Here is a 21,202-nt window from a genome sequence, read left to right on the forward strand (position 1 = left end):
CAGGAGGCAGTGATGACAGTAACATTACAGACCACTGCAGGTTTCAGGAGGCAGTGATGACAGTAACATTACAGTAACAGTACAGACCACTGCAGGGTTCAGGGAGGGAGTGATGACAGTAACATTACAGTAACATTACAGACCCCTGCAGGGTTCAGGAGGGAGTGATGACAGTAACATTACAGACCACTGCATGGTTCAGGCGGGCGTGATGACAGTAACATTACAGACCCCTGCAGGGTTCAGGAGGCAGTGATGACAGTAACATTACAGACCACTGCAGGGTTCAGGAGGCAGTGATGACAGTAACATTACAGTAACATTACAGACCACTGCAGGGTTCAGGAGGGAGTGATGACAGTAACATTACAGTAAAATTACAGACCCCTGCAGGGTTCAGGAGGGAGTGATGACAGTAACATTACAGACCACTGCATGGTTCAGGCGGGCGTGATGACAGTAACATTACAGACCACTGCAGGGTTCAGGAGATAGTGATGACAGTAACATTACAGTAACATTACAGACCACTGCAGGGTTCAGGAGGGAGTGATGACAGTAACATTACAGTAACATTACAAACCCCTGCAGGGTTCAGGAGGCAGTGATGACAGTAACATTACAGAAACATTAGACCACTGCAGGGTTCAGGAGGCAGTGATGACAGTAACATTACAGACCACTGCAGGGTTCAGGAGGCAGTGATGACAGTAACATTACAGACCCCTGCAGGGTTCAGGAGGGAGTGAAGACAGTAACATTACAGTAACATTACAGACCACTGCAGGGTTCAGGAGGTAGTGATGACAGTAACATTACAGTAACATTACAGACCCCTGCAGGGTTCAGGAGGGAGTGATGACAGTAACATTACAGACCACTGCAGGGTTCAGGAGGGAGTGATGATAGTAACATTACAGACCACTGCAGGGTTCATGAGATAGTGATGACAGTAACATTACAGTAACATTACAGACCACTGCAGGGTTCAGGAGATAGTGATGACAGTAACATTACAGACCACTGCAGGGTTCAGGAGGTAGTGATGACAGTAACATTACAGTAACATTACAAACCCCTGCAGGGTTCAGGAGGCAGTGATGACAGTAACATTACAGAAACATTAGACCACTGCAGGGTTCAGGAGGCAGTGATGACAGTAACATTACAGAAATATTAGACCACTGCAGGGTTCAGGAGGCAGTGATGACAGTAACATTACAGACCACTGCAGGGTTCAGGAGGCAGTGATGACAGTAACATGACAGTAACATTACAGACCACTGCAGGGTTCAGGAGGCAGTGATGACAGTAACATTACAGTAACATTACAGACCACTGCAGGGTTCAGGAGGGAGTGATGACCGTAACATGACAGTAACATTACAGACCACTGCAGGGTTCAGGAGGCAGTGATGACAGTAACATTACAGTAACGTTACAGACCACTGCAGGGTTCAGGAGGCAGTGATGACAGTAACATTACAGTAACATTACAGACCACTGCAGGGTCCAGGAGACAGTGATGACAGTAACATTACAGACCCCTGCAGGGTTCAGGAGGTAGTGATGACAGTAACATTACAGACCACTGCAGGGTTCAGGAGGCAGTGATGACAGTAGCATTACAGACCCCTGCAGGGTTCAGGAGGCAGTGATGACAGTAACATTACAGACCACTGCAGGTTTCAGGAGGCAGTGATGACAGTAACATTACAGTAACAGTACAGACCACTGCAGGGTTCAGGAGGGAGTGATGACAGTAACATTACAGTAACATTACAGACCCCTGCAGGGTTCAGGAGGGAGTGATGACAGTAACATTACAGACCACTGCATGGTTCAGGCGGGCGTGATGACAGTAACATTACAGACCCCTGCAGGGTTCAGGAGGCAGTGATGACAGTAACATTACAGACCACTGCAGGGTTCAGGAGGCAGTGATGACAGTAACATTACAGTAACATTACAGACCACTGCAGGGTTCAGGAGGGAGTGATGACAGTAACATTACAGTAAAATTACAGACCCCTGCAGGGTTCAGGAGGGAGTGATGACAGTAACATTACAGACCACTGCATGGTTCAGGCGGGCGTGATGACAGTAACATTACAGACCACTGCAGGGTTCAGGAGATAGTGATGACAGTAACATTACAGTAACATTACAGACCACTGCAGGGTTCAGGAGGGAGTGATGACAGTAACATTACAGTAACATTACAAACCCCTGCAGGGTTCAGGAGGCAGTGATGACAGTAACATTACAGAAACATTAGACCACTGCAGGGTTCAGGAGGCAGTGATGACAGTAACATTACAGACCACTGCAGGGTTCAGGAGGCAGTGATGACAGTAACATTACAGACCCCTGCAGGGTTCAGGAGGGAGTGAAGACAGTAACATTACAGTAACATTACAGACCACTGCAGGGTTCAGGAGGTAGTGATGACAGTAACATTACAGTAACATTACAGACCCCTGCAGGGTTCAGGAGGGAGTGATGACAGTAACATTACAGACCACTGCAGGGTTCAGGAGGGAGTGATGATAGTAACATTACAGACCACTGCAGGGTTCATGAGATAGTGATGACAGTAACATTACAGTAACATTACAGACCACTGCAGGGTTCAGGAGATAGTGATGACAGTAACATTACAGACCACTGCAGGGTTCAGGAGGTAGTGATGACAGTAACATTACAGTAACATTACAAACCCCTGCAGGGTTCAGGAGGCAGTGATGACAGTAACATTACAGAAACATTAGACCACTGCAGGGTTCAGGGAGGCAGTGATGACAGTAACATTACAGACCACTGCAGGGTTCAGGAGGCAGTGATGACAGTAACATGACAGTAACATTACAGAAAACTGCAGGGTTCAGGAGGCAGTGATGACAGTAACATTACAGTAACATTACAGACCACTGCAGGGTTCAGGAGGCAGTGATGACAGTAACATTACAGTAACATTACAGAACACTGCAGGGTCAAGGAGACAGTGATGACAGTAACATTACAGACCACTGCAGGGTTCAGGAGGTAGTGATGACAGTAACATTACAGTAACATTACAGACCACTGCAGGGTTCAGGAGGGAGTGATGACAGTAACATGACAGTAACATTACAGTAAAATTACAAACCCCAGCAGGGTTCAGGAGGCAGTGATGACAGTAACATTACAGAAATATTAGACCACTGCAGGGTTCAGGAGGCAGTGATGACAGTAACATTACAGACCACTGCAGGGTTCAGGAGGCAGTGATGACAGTAACATGACAGTAACATTACAGACCACTGCAGGGTTCAGGAGGCAGTGATGACAGTAACATTACAGTAACATTACAGACCACTGCAGGGTTCAGGAGGGAGTGATGACAGTAACATGACAGTAACATTACAGACCACTGCAGGGTTCAGGAGGCAGTGATGACAGTAACATTACAGTAACATTACAGACCACTGCAGGGTTCAGGAGGCAGTGATGACAGTAACATTACAGTAACATTACAGACCACTGCAGGGTCCAGGAGACAGTGATGACAGTAACATTACAGACCCCTGCAGGGTTCAGGAGGTAGTGATGACAGTAACATTACAGACCACTGCAGGGTTCAGGAGGCAGTGATGACAGTAGCATTACAGACCCCTGCAGGGTTCAGGAGGCAGTGATGACAGTAACATTACAGACCACTGCAGGTTTCAGGAGGCAGTGATGACAGTAACATTACAGTAACATTACAGACCACTGCAGGGTTCAGGAGGGAGTGATGACAGTAACATGACAGTAACATTACAGTAACATTACAAGCCCCTGCAGGGTTCAGGAGGCAGTAATGACAGTAACATTACAGAAACATTAGACCACTGCAGGGTTCAGGAGGCAGTGATGACAGTAACATTACAGACCACTGCAGGGTTCAGGAGGCAGTGATGACAGTAACATGACAGTAACATTACAGACCACTGCAGGGTTCAGGAGAAAGTGATGACAGTAACATTACAGTAACATTACAGACCACTGCAGGGTTCAGGAGGGAGTGATGACAGTAACATGACAGTAACATTACAGGCCACTGCAGGGTTCAGGAGGCAGTGATGACAGTAACATTACAGTAACATTACAGACCACTGCAAGGTTCAGGAGGCAGTGATGACAGTAACATTACAGTAACATTACAGACCACTGCAGGGTCCAGGAGACAGTGATGACAGTAACATTACAGACCCCTGCAAGGTTCAGGAGGCAGTGATGACAGTAACATGACAGTAACATTACAGACCACTGCAGGGTTCAGGAGGCAGTGATGACAGTAACATTACAGTAACATTACAGACCACTGCAAGGTTCAGGAGGGAGTGATGACGGTAACATGACAGTAACATTACAGACCACTGCAGGGTTCAGGAGGCAGTGATGACAGTAACATTACAGTGACATTACAGACCACTGCAGGGTTCAGGAGGCAGTGATGACAGTAACATTACAGTAACATTACAGACCACTGCAGGGTCCAGGAGACAGTGATGGCAGTAGCATTACAGACCCCTGCAGGGTTCAGGAGGCAGTGATGACAGTAACATTACAGTAACATTACAGACCACTGCAGGGTTCAGGAGGCAGTGATGACAGTAACATTACAGACCCCTGCAGGGTTCAGGAGGGAGTGAAGACAGTAACATTACAGTAACATTACAGACCACTGCAGGGTTCAGGAGGTAGTGATGACAGTAACATTACAGTAACATTACAGACCCCTGCAGGGTTCAGGAGGGAGTGATGACAGTAACATTACAGACCACTGCAGGGTTCAGGAGGGAGTGATGACAGTAACATTACAGACCACTGCAGAGTTCAGGAGATAGTGATGACAGTAACATTACAGTAACATTACAGACAACTGCAGGGTTCAGGAGATAGTGATGACAGTAACATTACAGACTACTGCAGGGTTCAGGAGTTAGTGATGACAGTAACATTACAGTAACATTACAAACCCCTGCAGGGTTCAGGAGGCAGTGATGACAGTAACATTACAGAAACATTAGACCACTGCAGGGTTCAGGAGGCAGTGATGACAGTAACATTACAGACCACTGCAGGGTTCAGGAGGCAGTGATGACAGTAACATGACAGTAACATTACAGACCACTGCAGGGTTCAGGAGGCAGTGATGACAGTAACATTAAAGTAACATTACAGACCACTGCAGGGTTCAGGAGGCAGTGATGACAGTAACATTACAGTAACATTACAGACCACTGCAGGGTCCAGGAGACAGTGATGACAGTAGCATTACAGACCCCTGCAGGGTTCAGGAGGCAGTGATGACAGTAACATTACAGTAACATTACAGACCACTGCAGGGTTCAGGAGGCAGTGATGACAGTAACATTACAGACCCCTGCAGGGTTCAGGAGGGGAGTGAAGACAGTAACATTACAGTAACATTACAGACCACTGCAGGGTTCAGGAGGTAGTGATGACAGTAACATTACAGTAACATTACAGACCCCTGCAGGGTTCAGGAGGGAGTGATGACAGTAACATTACAGACCACTGCAGGGTTCAGGAGGGAGTGATGACAGTAACATTACAGACCACTGCTGGGTTCAGGAGATAGTGATGACAGTAACATTACAGTAACATTACAGACCACTGCAGGGTTCAGGAGATAGTGATGACAGTAACATTACAGACTACTGCAGGGTTCAGGAGTTAGTGATGACAGTAACATTACAGTAACATTACAAACCCCTGCAGGGTTCAGGAGGCAGTGATGACAGTAACATTACAGAAACATTAGACCACTGCAGGGTTCAGGAGGCAGTGATGACAGTAACATTACAGACCACTGCAGGGTTCAGGAGTCAGTGATGACAGTAACATGACAGTAACATTACAGACCACTGCAGGGTTCAGGAGGCAGTGATGACAGTAACATTACAGTAACATTACAGACCACTGCAGGGTTCAGGAGATAGTGATGACAGTAACATTACAGACCACTGCAGGGTTCAGGAGGTAGTGATGACAGTAACATTACAGTAAAATTACAAACCCCTGCAGGGTTCAGGAGGCAGTGATGACAGTAACATTACAGAAACATTAGACCACTGCAGGGTTCAGGAGGCAGTGATGACAGTAACATTACAGACCACTGCAGGGTTCAGGAGGCAGTGATGACAGTAACATGACAGTAACATTACAGAACACTGCAGGGTTCAGGAGGCAGTGATGACAGTAACATGACAGTAACATTACAGACCACTGCAGGGTTCAGGAGGCAGTGATGACAGTAACATTACAGAAACATTAGACCACTGCAGGGTTCAGGAGATAGTGATGACAGTAACATTACAGACCACTGCAGGGTTCAGGAGGTAGTGATGACAGTAACATTACAGTAAAATTACAAACCCCTGCAGGGTTCAGGAGGCAGTGATGACAGTAACATTACAGAAACATTAGACCACTGCAGGGTTCAGGAGGCAGTGATGACAGTAACATTACAGACCACTGCAGGGTTCAGGAGGCAGTGATGACAGTAACATGACAGTAACATTACAGACCACTGCAGGGTTCAGGAGGCAGTGATGACAGTAACATTACAGTAACATTACAGACCACTGCAGGGTTCAGGAGGGGAGTGATGACAGTAACATGACAGTAACATTACAGACCACTGCAGGGTTCAGGAGGCAGTGATGACAGTAACATTACAGTAACGTTACAGACCACTGCAGGGTTCAGGAGGTAGTGATGACAGTAACATTACAGTAATATTACAGACCCCTGCAGGGTTCAGGAGGGAGTGATGACAGTAACATTACAGACCACTGCAGTGTTCAGGAGGGAGTGATGACAGTAACATTACAGACCACTGCAGGGTTCAGGAGATAGTGATGACAGTAACATTACAGTAACATTACAGACCACTGCAGGGTTCAGGAGATAGTGATGACAGTAACATTACAGACCACTGCAGGGTTCAGCAGGTAGTGATGACAGTAACATTACAGACCACTGCAGGTTTCAGGAGGGAGTGATGACAGTAACATGCTGTGTTTTCTGAGGCACCTTTCAGTAGCAGAGGAAGGAAAGGGATCTTCGGCGTCTTGGTCTTCCTGAAAGTGTCCCTGTAGGCTTTGTGGTTGAGAGACGGGTCCTGTGAAGACATGTTGAGACAGATGTGATGCTTGTCTTTGGGGAGAAACTGCGGTCTTCTGCGTCCCAAATGGCAACATATTCCCTATATAGTGAATACTTATGATCAGGGCCCATAGGGATCTGGTCAAAAGTAGGACACTATGTAAGGCATAGGATGCCATTTGGGACTCAAACATGTACACTGCAGAAGCCCTCACAACCCCTAACATCTGTTACTGTGTCCCAAGAGACCAGACCTAGTGATAATTATCAAGCCTCCTGCTTTTATTAACTCAACAGTGAAAACATATAGCCTATTTAATGACCAGATGACCCAATATGTTCCTAGTACTATACATACAACCCAGAATTCCATGGATAGTCCCATTCATTATTATAGGATCTCTACACAATACAAAATCATGAACTTACCGTCAACATCTCCAGCTCCAAAAACACTTTTTTCAATTTTCCTGGAACTTTCTGATGGAAAGAAAAACAGGTTGAGTTGCCACAACATTTACTGGATCTCCTCAGACCTCATCCTTGTCCTGTGAAAAGATTTGCACACCCTCCTCCCTCATACAATATTATTACCACCATAAATAACAATGACTCAACCCTGTGTTTATAAACGTAGATATCAACTTTGCTACTTCAGCATGGTTTGTTGGTACAGTTGATGCCACGCAGGGATATGGGCCAGAAGGTTGAGGGTTCGTCGACCACCACAGACGAGCTCACTCTCCCTGCTTGTCTCATTACACTACGATCAGAGCCGGCAGCAGACAATGATCAGCTAAGAGGAAATCAGATTTTTAACAGTTTGATGCTATATTTATAATTATATAAAATATTTGCAGTGAATTTTCCACCAGTGGAGGCTGCTGATGGGAGGACGGCTCATAATAATGGCCAGAACGGAGAAAATGGAATGTCGTCAAACACCTGGAAACCATGCATTTCATGTATTTGATACCATCCCACTAATTCTGCTCAGGCCATTACCACAAGCCCGTCCTCCCCAATTAAGGTACCACCAACCTCCTGTGTTTTCCACCAACAGGTTTCTGTGCCAATGCACCACACACAACCAATATGAAATGCATAAATGCATACTGCTTACTGACTGAGCGCTTATCATCATGGTTTGTGTTTTCAACTCCACAAGTAGAGAATGTCTATCTGACAGAGAACATCCCCCCTACCTTATAGACTTACTCAGTATCGAAGGCTTGGCTTCACAATCTACGAATGTCATTCAACTTTTTGCTGTTTTGTAACAGATGTCTCTTTCCATTGATCGAATGGCCGTTGCTCAGTTAAGATGCTGGAATTACACTGAGTGTACAAAACATTAGGAACTGCTCTTCCCATGATATAGACTGACCAGGTGAATCCAGGTGAAAGCTATGATCCCTTATTGATATCACTGTTAAATCCACTACAATCAGTATAGATGAAGGGGAGGAAACAGGTTAAAGAAGGATTTCTAAGCTTTGAGACAATTGAGATATGGATTGTGTATGTGTTCCATTCAGAGGGTGAATGGGCAAGACAAAGATTTAAGTGCCTTTGAACAGGGTATTGTAGTAGGTGCCAGGCACACCAGTTCGTGTGTCAAGAACTGCAATGCTGCTGGGTTTTCACAATCAACAGATTCCTGTGTGTATCAAGAATGGTCTACCTTCCAAAGGACATCCAGCCAACTTGACACAACTGTGGGAAACATTGGAGTCAACATGGGCCAGCATCCCTGTGGAACGCTTTGGACACCTTGTAGTGTCCATGCCCCGACGAATTGAGGCTGTTCTGAGGGCAAAATGGGGTGCAACTCAATATTAGGAAGGTGTTCCTAATGTTTTGTACACTCAGTGTATAGTGGGGTGGGGGGGTGCAACTCAATATTAGGAAGGTGTTCCTAATGTTTTGTACACTCAGTGTATAGTGGGGTGGGGGGTGCAACTCAATATTAGGAAGGTGTTCCTAATGTTTTGTACACTCAGTGTATCGTGGGGGGGTGCAACTCAATATTAGGAAGGTGTGCCTAATGTTTTGTACACTCAGTGTATAGTGGGGGGGGTGCAACTCAATATTAGGAAGGTGTGCCTAATGTTTTGTACAGTCAGTGTATAGTGGGGGATGCAACTCAATATTAGGAAGGTGTGCCTAATGTTTTGTACACTCAGTGTATAGTGGGGGGGGTGCAACTCAATATTAGGAAGGTGTGCCTAATGTTTTGTACACTCAGTGTATAGTGGGGGATGCAACTCAATATTAGGAAGGTGTTCCTAATGTTTTGTACACTCAGTGTATAGTGGGGGGGTGCAACTCAATATTAGGAAGGTGTTCCTAATGTTTTGTACACTCAGTGTATAGTGGGGGGGTGCAACTCAATATTAGGAAGGTGTTCCTAATGTTTTGTACACTTGGTGTATATTCGAGTGGAGTGGATGAATGTGAGCAGGTAGCCTACAGGAGACTTTTGAAGTAGCGTTATCAGGCTGAAACATTGTGACTATATTTAGGCGTTAGGTTCTAGGTCTAGAAATAGATGGGAAAGGAGGCAGAACGCATGAACCTGTTAGGGCTAGGGTCAGTATTTGCACGGCTGGATAAAAAAAATTTACCCGATTTAATCTGGTTACTAATCCTACCCAGTAACTAGAATATGCATATACTTATTATATATGGATAGAAAACACTCTAAAGTTTCTAAAACTGTTTGAATGGTGTCTGTGAGTATAACAGAACTCATTTGGCAAGCAAAACCCTGAGACATTTTCTGACAGGAAGTGGATACCTGATGTGTTGTATTACCTTTAAACCTATGCCATTGAAAAACACAGGGGCTGAGGAATATTTTGGCACTTCCTATTGCTTCCACTAGATGTCACCAGCCTTTACAAAGTGTTTTGAGTCTTCTGGAGGGAGATCTGACCGAACAAGAGCCATGGAACGATGATGGCCCATTAGACACCTGGGCGCGAGTTCATGTTGGGTACCCTCGTTCCAATACGTTATAAAGAGAATGCATTCGTCCACCTTGAATATTATTCATGTTCTGGTTAAAAAAGGCCCTAATGATTTATGCTATACAACGTTTGACATGTTTGAACGAACGTAAATATATTTTTTCCCCACGTTCATGACGAGAAGTCCGGCTGGCTTAGATCATGTGCTAACAAGACAGAGATTTTTGGACATAAATGATGAGCTTTTTTGAACAAAACTACATTCGTTATGGACCTGTGATACCTGGAAGTGACATCTGATGAAGAGAATCAAAGGTAATGGATTATTTACATAGTATTTTCGATTTTAGATCTCCCCAACATGACGTCTAGTCTGTATCGCGAACGCGTATTTTTCTGGGCGCAGTGCTCAGATTATTGCAAAGTGTGATTTCCCAGTAAGGTTATTTTTAAATCTGGCAAGTTGATTGCGTTCAAGAGATGTAAATCTATAATTCTTTAAATGACAATATAATATTTTACCAATGTTTTCTCATTTTAATTATTTAATTTGTGGTACTGACTTGACTGCCGGTTATTGGAGGGAAACGATTTCCTCAACATCAATGCCATAGTAAAACGCTGTTTTTGGATATAAATATGAACTTGATAGAACTAAAAATGCATGCATTGTCTAACATAATGTCCTAGGAGTGTCATCTGATGGAGATTGTAAAAGGTTAGTGCATCATTTTAGCTGGTTTTATGGTTTTGGTGACCCTGTCTTTGAATTGACAAAACATTACACACAACTCTTGTAAATGTACTGTCCTAACATACTCTAAATTTATGCTTTCGCCGTAAAACCTTTTTGAAATCGTAAAACGTGGTTAGATTAAGGAGATGTTTATCTTTCAAAGGGTGTAAAATAGTTGTATGTTTGAAAAATTTGAATTTTGACATTTATTTGGATTCAAATTTGCCGCTCTTGAAATGCACCTGCTGTTGATGGAGTGCACCACGGGTGGGACGCTTGCGTCCCACCTAGCCCATAGAGGTTAAGTTCCCTGAATAACTGGGCCTGCTGGGAGCACAGGCCTACGTGGAGAAGACTTAGGAGAATGATGATCCGTATCAGAAGTAAAATCCAGCCAGACTGGCCTGCTACTGTGCTTTTCTAGAATCTGTCCAGAGTCGACCCACAACTGATCCATGGAATGAAACATTCAATTAACAAGGCTATTGCGCCATTATTCAAATGGGATTTTCACTGTCGATTACAGCCTAGAGTAGAATTGTACTCAATTGAAAACAGTAATGCACTTTTTCATTGCATTGTGGTGTTGTACTGTACTATAATCTAGGTAAGATAACTGTATTGTCCCTAAACAAGATCAACAGGGAAGTTTTTTGAGCCGCATGTTTCAGGTCTTCACTGTTCTTTGATGATGTAATGATGCCTCTCAGCTACTCTTCTATCGAAAGTGGATTTACATTGAACATTGGTGAAGATTTGAATGATTTTATGTGTGGTATGATTGCTAATTAGCATTTTGCAGATCTGGATAAACATCCACCCACCGCTATTGTCGCTATGAATAGAGGACAGGATAGACAGTTGACTGGTAGACTATATATGATTCATCTACTACTGTAGTCACTATGAATAGAGGACAGGATAGACAGTTGACTAGTAGACTATATATGATTCATCTACTACTGTAGTCACTATGAATAGAGGACAGGATAGACAGTTGACTGGTAGACTACATTGACCTATGGTTTAGTAAGAGTGTAGAAAAGCATAGTGCATAAGGGATGTACCAAAACACCTCCTCTGTGCCCAATAAAAACACACTACCCTCCTCTGTGCCCAATAAAAACACACTACCCTCCTCTGTGCCCAATAAAAACACACTACCTTGCTCTGTGCCCAATAAAAACACACTACCCTCCTCTGTGCCCAATAAAAACACACTACCCTCCTCTGTGCCCAATAAAAAACACACTACCCTCCTCTGTGCCCAATAAAAACACACTACCCTCCTCTGTGCCCAATAAAAACACACCACCCTCCTCTGTGCCCAATAAAAACACACTACCCTCCTCTGTGCCCAATAAAACACACTACCCTCCTCTGTGCCCAAAAAAAACACACTACCCTCCCCTCTGCCCTCCCTCTGCCCAATAAAAACACACCACCCTCCCTCTGTGCCCAATAAAAACACACTACCATCCTCAATGCCCAATAAAAACACACTACCCTGCTCTGTGCCCAATAAAAAACACACTACCCTCCCTCTGCCCAATAAAAACACACTACCCTCCCCTCTGCCCAATAAAACCACACTACCCTCCACTCTGCCCAATAAAACCACACCACCCTCCACTCTGCCCAATAAAACCACACTACCCTCCACTCTGCCCAATAAAACCACACTACCCTCCCCTCTGCCCAATAAAAACACACCTACCCTCCTCTGTGCCCAATAAAACACATTACCCTCCCCTCTGCCCAATAAAAACACACTACCCTCCTCTGTGCCCAATAAAAACACACTTCCCCCCTCTATGCCCAATAAAAACACACTACCCTCCCCTCTGCCCAATAAAACCACACTACCCTCCCCTCTGCCCAATAAAACCACACTACCCTCCACTCTGCCCAATAAAAACACACTACCCTCCTCTGTGCCCAATAAAAACACACTACCCTCCCCTCTGCTCCAATAAAAACACACTACCCCTCCTCTGTGCCCAATAAAAAACACACTTCCCTCCCCTGTGCCCAATAAAAACACACTACCCTGCTCTGTGCCCAATAAAAACACACTACCCTTCTCTATCAAATTTCAAATCAAATTTATTTTTATATAGCCCTTCGTACATCAGCTGATATTCTCAAAGTGCTGTACAGAAACCCAGCCTAAAACCCCAAACAGCAAGCAAAGCATGTGAAAGAAGCACGGTGGCTAGGAAAAACTCCCTAGGAAAACTCCCTAGAAAGGCCAAAAACCTAGGAAGAAACCTAGAGAGGAATCAGGCTATGAGTTGTGCAAGTTGTGACCGGCTATGCCCAATAAAAACACACTACCCTGCTCTGTGCCCAATAAAAACACACTACCCTGCTCTGTGCCCAATAAAAACACACTACCCTGCTCTGTGCCCAATAAAAACACACTACCCTGCTCTGTGACCTATAAAAACACACTACCCTGCTCTGTGACCTATAAAAACACACTACCCTCCTCTGTGCCCAATAAAAACACACTACCCCCTCTGTGCCCAATAAAAACACACTACCCTCCTCTGTGCCCAATAAAAACACACTACCCTCCTCTGTGCCCAATAAAAACACACTACCCTGCTCTGTGACCTTTAAAAACACACTACCCTGCTCTGTGACCTTTAAAAACACACTACCCTCCTCTGTGCCCAATAAAAACACACTACCCTGTCTGTGCCCAATAAAAACACACTACCCTCCTCTGTGCCCAATAAAACACACTACCCTCCTCTGTGCCCAATAAAAACACGCTACCCCTCCTCTGTGCCCAATAAAAACACACTACCATGCTCTGTGCCCAGTAAAAACACACTACCATGCTCTGTGCCCAATAAAAACACACTACCATGCTCTGTGCCCAATAAAAACACACTACCCTGCTCTGTGACCTATAAAAACACACTACCCTGCTCTGTGACCTATAAAAACACACTACCCTGCTCTGTGACCTATAAAAACACACTACCCTCCTCTGTGCCCAATAAAAACACACTACCCTCCTCTGTGCCCAATAAAACACACTACCCTCCTCTGTGCCCAATAAAAACACACTTCCCTCCTCTGTGCCCAATAAAAACACACTTCCCTCCTCTGTGCCCAATAAAAACACACTTCCCTCCTCTGTGCCCAATAAAAACACACTACCCTGCTCTGTGCCCAATAAAAACACACTACCCTCCTATGTGCCCAATAAAACACACTACCCTGCTCTTTGCCCAATAAAAACACACTACCCTCCTCTGTGCCCAATAAAACACACTACCCTCCTCTGTGCCCAATAAAAACACACTACCCTGCTCTGTGACCTTTAAAAACACACTACCCTCCCCTCTGTGCCCAATAAAAACACACTACCCTGCTCTGTGCCCAATAAAAACACACTACCCTCCTCTGTGCCCAATAAAAACACACTACCCTCCTCTGTGCCCAATAAAAAACACACTACCCTCCTCTGTGCCCAATAAAAACACACTACCATGCTCTGTGCCCAATAAAAACACACTACCATGCTCTGTGCCCAATAAAAACACACTACCATGCTCTGTGCCCAATAAAAAAACACTACCCTCCTCTGTGCCCAATAAAAACACACTACCCTCCTCTGTGCCCAATAAAAACACACTACCCTGCTCTGTGCCCGATAAAAACACACTACCCTGCTCTGTGCCCAATAAAAACACACTACCCTCCTCTGTGCCCTATAAAAACACACTACCCTCCCTCTGTGCCCAATAAAAACACACTACCCTCCTCTGTGCCCAATAAAACACTACCCTGCTCTGTGCCCAATAAAAACACACTACCCTGCTCTCTGTGCTCCAATAAAAACACACTACCCTGCTCTGTGCCCAATAAAAACACACTACCCTCCCCTCTGCCCAATAAAAAACACACTACCCTCCCTCTGCCCAATAAAAACACACTACCCTCCCCTCTGCCCAATAAAATCTAAAATAAAATAATCCTCAAAGCAACAACAAAACGTTAGACAACTCTCTCCTATTTTGAACTAACCAGTACATTTCAAACTGTCCCTTGGCAAAAGACAATCAAGACTAGTTTATTTGAAAAGCTTAAAAGACATCCCATCACAAATAGTCACATACAGAAGCAGACAAACACTGACCTCCCAGGTCTGACTTAGGCGAGCTAACTGCTGCTGTGTTCAGACCCATAACGATGGCAAAGAAAGAGTTGAGGTTCCTCTGGGCTTTACAGCTGAAGAAACAAAGAGTGACACTGTTAACACCAGCTTCATACAGTAATGATACAGGAATACAAACTGTAATTCCTCACTAAAACCACAGGAGGGGGGGCATCCTGTCCATGCATACCTCACTATAATAGAGTATTGTGCAGAGTTCTGTAGTTGAAGTATTGGGCCCTTAGTGAAATGGACCAGTCATACTGCTCTACTTCTGTAGAAGAAAACTTTAGCACATTTTGAGGATGTAACAACTCTGCTCTAAATGCTGGATCCCACTATGTTGTGGTCAGAGAGGAGAGGAGAGGAGAGGATAGGGAGCTCATGGGCAGCGATCTTGATGAACTTCTTGATGAGTTGGACTCTGTTGCAGAGCGTAGGACACATCAGGACTTCTGTCATCACCACAGCTGTACCTCATTGCAGCGCGCTGCAGCAGCAGCTCCAGCGCCACCGTGTGGCCACCGCTGGCATGACGGGCTGAACGTGAAGTAACCAGCTCTTGCTGTAGTGGAGAGGGGGCAGGACAGGGCAGGGCAGGACAGGGCAGGGCAGGGCAGGGCAGGACAGGGCAGGACAGGACAGTACAGGACAGGGCAGGACAGGGCAGGACAGGACAGTACAGGACAGGGGTGAGCTTGTAGAAAGCTTTGAATCACTAATATATTTAATTGTGTCCTAAATGGCACCCATTCCCTTTATAGCGCACTACTTTTGACCAGAGCTCTATTGGCCTGGTAAAAACAAAAGGGCACTATAGTGAATCGGGTGCCAATTGGGACGATGCATAGTGTAGGTGATGGACAAAAGATGATGTCAACGGACCTCATGTATTGAGTTGAAGACACTCCAGTCAAAGTTTGTAAGGGTGACAGCCACGTCCCATGTGTTCATACTCAGCATGCGAGCTGGCCTCTGTTGTAGCTCTGCGTTGTCTGTGAACGGGTTCTGAGAGGAGAAATGAATATGATATATGTTCGTCGGGTTATGTAAGAACATGTTCTTTTCTGGTGTGATATGACCCTGTGGGATATAGGCTGGAAGCATATCCAGTAGGAATCAGGTATATAATGTGATAAACCAAATGCAGAAGTAGCTTGATAGGAGGCCTGAGGACTGTCACCTCTGCTAGATTCATTCACATTGTAGCCTGCTGAGGAACTGCATTGAAGTGGACTCATTGTGATTCCTACCATGACTTCACTCAGATCCTTTCTGCACACATGCAGCCTCCCACTGCTGTCAGCGAATCAGAGTAGAGCCTGTCCTGAGGCTTCAGGAGGAGTTTCTCTGGAGAGAGGAAGCATCACACACAGCACAGCCATTATAAATATGTCAGCCAGCGTGTCACCTGCTATCTGGGGTAGATAAGTGTCCCAGTGCCGGGTTGGTTCTGTTCTGCAGGACTCAGTCAGTGTAGGGTTGGTTCTGTTCTACAGTAGTCAGTCAGTGTAGGGGTTGGTTCTGTTCTACAGTAGTCAGTCAGTGTAGGGTTGGTTCTGTTCCACAGTAGTCAGTCAGTGTAGGGTTGGTTCTCTTCTACAGGACTCAGTCAGTGTAGGGTTGGTTCTGTTCTGCAGTAGTCAGTCAGTGTAGGGGTTGGTTCTGTTCTGCAGTAGTCAGTCAGTGTAGGGTTGGTTCTGTTCTGCAGTAGTCAGTCAGTGTAGGGTTGGTTCTGTTATACAGGAGTCAGTCAGTGCAGGGTCGGTTCTGTTATACAGTAGTCAGTCAGTGTAGGGTTGGTTCTGTTCTGCAGTAGTCAGTCAGTGTAGGGGTTGGTTCTGTTATACAGTGAGTCAGTCAGTGTAGGGGTTGGTTCTGTTCTGCAGGACTCAGTCAGTGTAGGGGTTGGTTCTGTTCTGCAGGACTCAGTCAGTGTAGGGTTGGTTCTGTTCTGCAGGACTCAGTCAGTGTAGGGTTGGTTCTGTTCTACAGTAGTCAGTCAGTGTAGGGTTGGTTCTGTTCTACAGTAGTCAGTCAGTGTAGGGTTGGTTCTGTTCCACAGTAGTCAGTCAGTGTAGGGTTGGTTCTGTTCCACAGTAGTCAGTCAGTGTAGGGTTGGTTCTGTTCTACAGTAGTCAGTCAGTGTAGGGTTGGTTCTGTTCTACAGTAGTCAGTCAGTGTAGCCACAGCGGCTGACAACAGAAAACGACTACATGTCAGGACAGCAGGACTTTGTTCATTCCTGCTCGCTTTAGGTGGACAGACTTTATATGTGTATACTGTATCCTAGTCCAGGCTCATCCTATATAACTACTGCTGTAACACACCTTTTCTATTCATATACTGTCTTTTACACATCATTATATGTACATAATATACATGCACAGTATCAGTCAGAAGTTTGGACACAACTACTCATTCAAGGGATTATCTTTATTTGACTATTTTGTATATTGTAGAATAACAGTTAAAACATCAAACTATCAAATTACACATATGGAATCATGTAGTAACCAAAATGTATTTTATACTTGAGATTATTCAAAGTAGCCACCCTTTGCCGCCTTGATGACAGCTTTGAACACTCTTGGCATTCTCTCAAACAGCTTCATGAGGAATGTTTTTCCAACAGTCTTGAAGGAGTTCCCACAGATGCTGAGCACTTGCTGGTTGCTTATAATTTACTCTGCGGTCCAACTCATCCCAAACCATCTCAATTGGGTTGAGGTTGGGTGATTGTGAGGCCAGGTCATCTGATGCAGCACTCCATCACTCCCCTTCTTGGTCAATTAGCCCAAATGGGCATTGTCCTATTAAAAAACAAATGATAGTCTCACTAAGCACAATCCAGATGGGATGGTGTATCGCTGCAGAATGCTGTGGTAGCCATGCTGGTTAAGTGTGCCTTGAATTCTAAATAAATCACAGACAGTGTCACCAGCAATGCAGCCCCACACCATCACACCTCCTCCTCCATGCTTCACGGTGGGAACACACATGCTGAAATCATCCATTCACCTACTCTGCATCTCACAAAGACATGGCAGATGGAAGCACAAAATCTCAAAGGACAGATTTCCACTGGTCTAATGTCCATTGCTCGTGTTTCTTGGCCACACAAGTCTCTTCTTCTTATTGGTGTCCTTTAGTAGGGGTTTCTTTGCAGCAATTCGCCCATGAAGACCTGATTCACTCAGTCTCATCTGAACAGTTGATGTTGACATGTCTGTTACTTGAACTCTGTGAAGTATTTATTTGGGCTGCAATCTGAGGTGCAGTTAACTCTAATGAACTCCAATGAATCTTCTGCAGCAGAGGTAACTCTGGGTCTTCCTTTCCTGTGGCGGTCCTCATGGGGGCCAGTTTCTTCATAGTGCTTGATGGTTTTTTGCGACCGCACCTGAAGAAACTTTCTCGAAGTTCTTGAAATGTTCCGCATTGACTGACCTTCATGTCTTAAGGTAATGATGGACTGTCATTTCTCTTTGCTTATTTGAGTTGTTCTTGCCATAATATGGACTTGGTCTTTTACCAAATAGGACTATCTTCTGTATACCACCCCTACCTTGTCACAACACAACTAATTGGCTCAAACGCATTAAGAAGGAAAGAAATTCAGAAATTAACTTTAACAAAGCACACCTGTTAATTGAAATCACATTCCAGGTGACTACCTCATGAATCTGGTTGAGAGAATGCCAAGAGTGTGCAAAGCTGTCATCAAGGCAAAGGGTGGTTACTTTGAAGAATCTCAAATATAACATTGCTTGTTCTGATATTTCGAGTTTATTTTTTGGGATGTGTGTGTGTGTGTATTGTGTTTTTATTTATATTATGTTTTGTATTGCTAGGTATTACTGCACTGTTGGAGCTAGAAACACAAGCATTTCGCTGCACTTGTGGTAACATCTGCAAATCTGTGTACGCGACCAATAAACTCTTGATTTGATAGGATTTCAACAAGCAGGCAGTCAGAGAGACAGACCATTGGAACTCTGGTGAATCCCGTGTGAGTTATGTTGTGGTTAGTTACTCAACCGAAATGACAAACCAACAGGACCAGCTACTCAGGTATGGTTAGGTTAGGGTAAGATTAGATACCTCCAGGGTAGAAGACAGTCAAGGATATTTCTCATGTGTTGGATGTTAGGGTGATTAATACCTCCAGGGTAGGTGACACAGCAGGACCAGGGAATCAGTCTCAGCCACCTCCGCAGCAGCCCTGGGCCACAACATGGAGGTCCTCACATCGGATAGAGTCCATGCTCACGACACATGACACAACACTGAGGAGGGAGGGAGGGAGAGGAGAGGAAGGAAGGAAGACGAGAGACAGAGCGAGAAAGAGAACACTGTATCCCATAGAAGAGAAAATGGAGTGAATATGACCATAGCAATTTGAATGGTCAACCCTATGGGCTAAAGGCTAACCTGCAACATAAAGTGGTACATGAGGTGATGTGTGGGAAGAGGTGGACCGATAACGAACAATGAAATCTCAACGCCAGTAATGATGTATAATTCACATGCATCACCGCATGTACTGACATCATTAACATGAAACCATTGGGATTCATTGTTCAGAAAATCATTCTGCCCAGCCCAAGGATTTCCATTGTACTCTGTCTACTCACAGTGCTTGCTACCTTAAAAGAATGGTGAGATGCTCTATACAGAACGTCATCAGCCGAACACAAACTTTTGGAAACAATGATGTTGGGAGGAATGTAGGAAGAAGAAATAGAAAGACAGGGTGATCAATGCAGAGGGCCCGTCAAAGTAGTGCACATATAGGGAATAGGGTGCCATTTGAGACGCAGGCAGATTTTAGGACCGACCCACCTTCCCTGGTCTCCCTTGTGTTTTCTGGTCGGGAGCCCGCTCCTTTCAGGCTCAGTTGGTGGGAAAGAGTTGCTAAATAGAAGGAATACAGGAATTGAGAACACATTCATACTGTGTGAGTAAAATTCTAACCTGGACTCTTGTGGTTTGCAGGAAACAAGAGGACAATAGTATTTAATGACCCAAACGTTGCAAATAGGATAAGGAAACCCGGCGTCAAAAGTAAACACATCCCTAAAAATCAACTAGATTCAGCCGCGGGCCCATTTTTTTCTTGAGCGGATGATCAGGAGGCCAGAACATAATTACAAATAATTTGTAGACTGTAAATTGACCGCAAGAAGCCCAAACTGTCACATCCTGACCAGAAAAGGGGCTGTTTGTTATTGCAGGTTGGTCAGGGCGTGGCAGGGGTTGTTTGTTTAGGGTGTTTCGGGGTTGTTTGGGTTATGTTCTATGTTAGTGTATTTCTATGTTATTTCTAGTTGGTATATTTCTATGTGGTGTTTATTGGGTTGGACCTTCAATTGGAGGCAGCTGCTTTTGTTGCCTCTGATTGAAGGTTCCTATTTATAGGGGTGTTTGTTCTATGGGGGTTTGTGGGTAGTTATTTCCTAGTTTAGTGTTTGTTGCACCTGATGGGACTGTTTGGAGTTGTTTGTTTTTGTATACGTGTTTATTTAGTTTTTCCTTCTTCAAATAAAGATGAGTATACATTTTCCCGCTACGTTTTGGTCTACCTCACTACGACGGCCGTGACACAAACAGACATAATATTTTACTAAAACATTATTTCAAACCTTGTTACATTTGTATTCAATCACATATGTATATCTCTGTATTATGCGGAAATACTTTCTAACTGTCACGACACCGACGGAAGGTGGCGCCCCTCCTCGCCCGGGCGGCGCTCGTGCGGTCGTCGTCCGGCCTACTAGCTGCCACCGATCCTCTGTTTCACTTTCTGTTGGTTAGGTCTAGGTTAGGCACGCACCTGTTTTGTATTAGTTGTTAGGGGGGGGGTATTTAGTCTAGCTAGGTAGGATTGTTTTTTTGTGCGTGATTGTTCTATGTCAGGACGTATGTTGTTTGAGGAACAAGTGTTACCCTCTGCCTGTGATTTCCGCAGAGGTTATTGTGGGCTGCGTCCCTGCATTGTGTTGGGTTGGGTTTTTTGAGCATTTGTTTTATGCGGCCTGCCCTACCTAGTTTTCGGTCTGAGTGGATACCCATTAAAAGTGTGTTTACAGATTTTTCTGTCTCCTGCGTTGACTTCACCTCTCCTGCTTCCTTGAGCCACCCCCTGACACTAACAGA

General features: G+C 44.7%; 1 pseudogene; it reads right to left on the reverse strand.

The window, feature by feature from the left end:
- LOC123733382 (rap guanine nucleotide exchange factor 5-like) overlaps nt 1-21,202 on the reverse strand; it is a 99,269-nt pseudogene that overhangs the window by 14,449 nt on the left and 63,618 nt on the right.

This window comes from Salmo salar, chromosome ssa02 (genome assembly GCF_905237065.1).
Source record: "Salmo salar chromosome ssa02, Ssal_v3.1, whole genome shotgun sequence".
In the NCBI taxonomy this organism is placed as follows: Eukaryota; Metazoa; Chordata; class Actinopteri; order Salmoniformes; family Salmonidae; genus Salmo; species Salmo salar.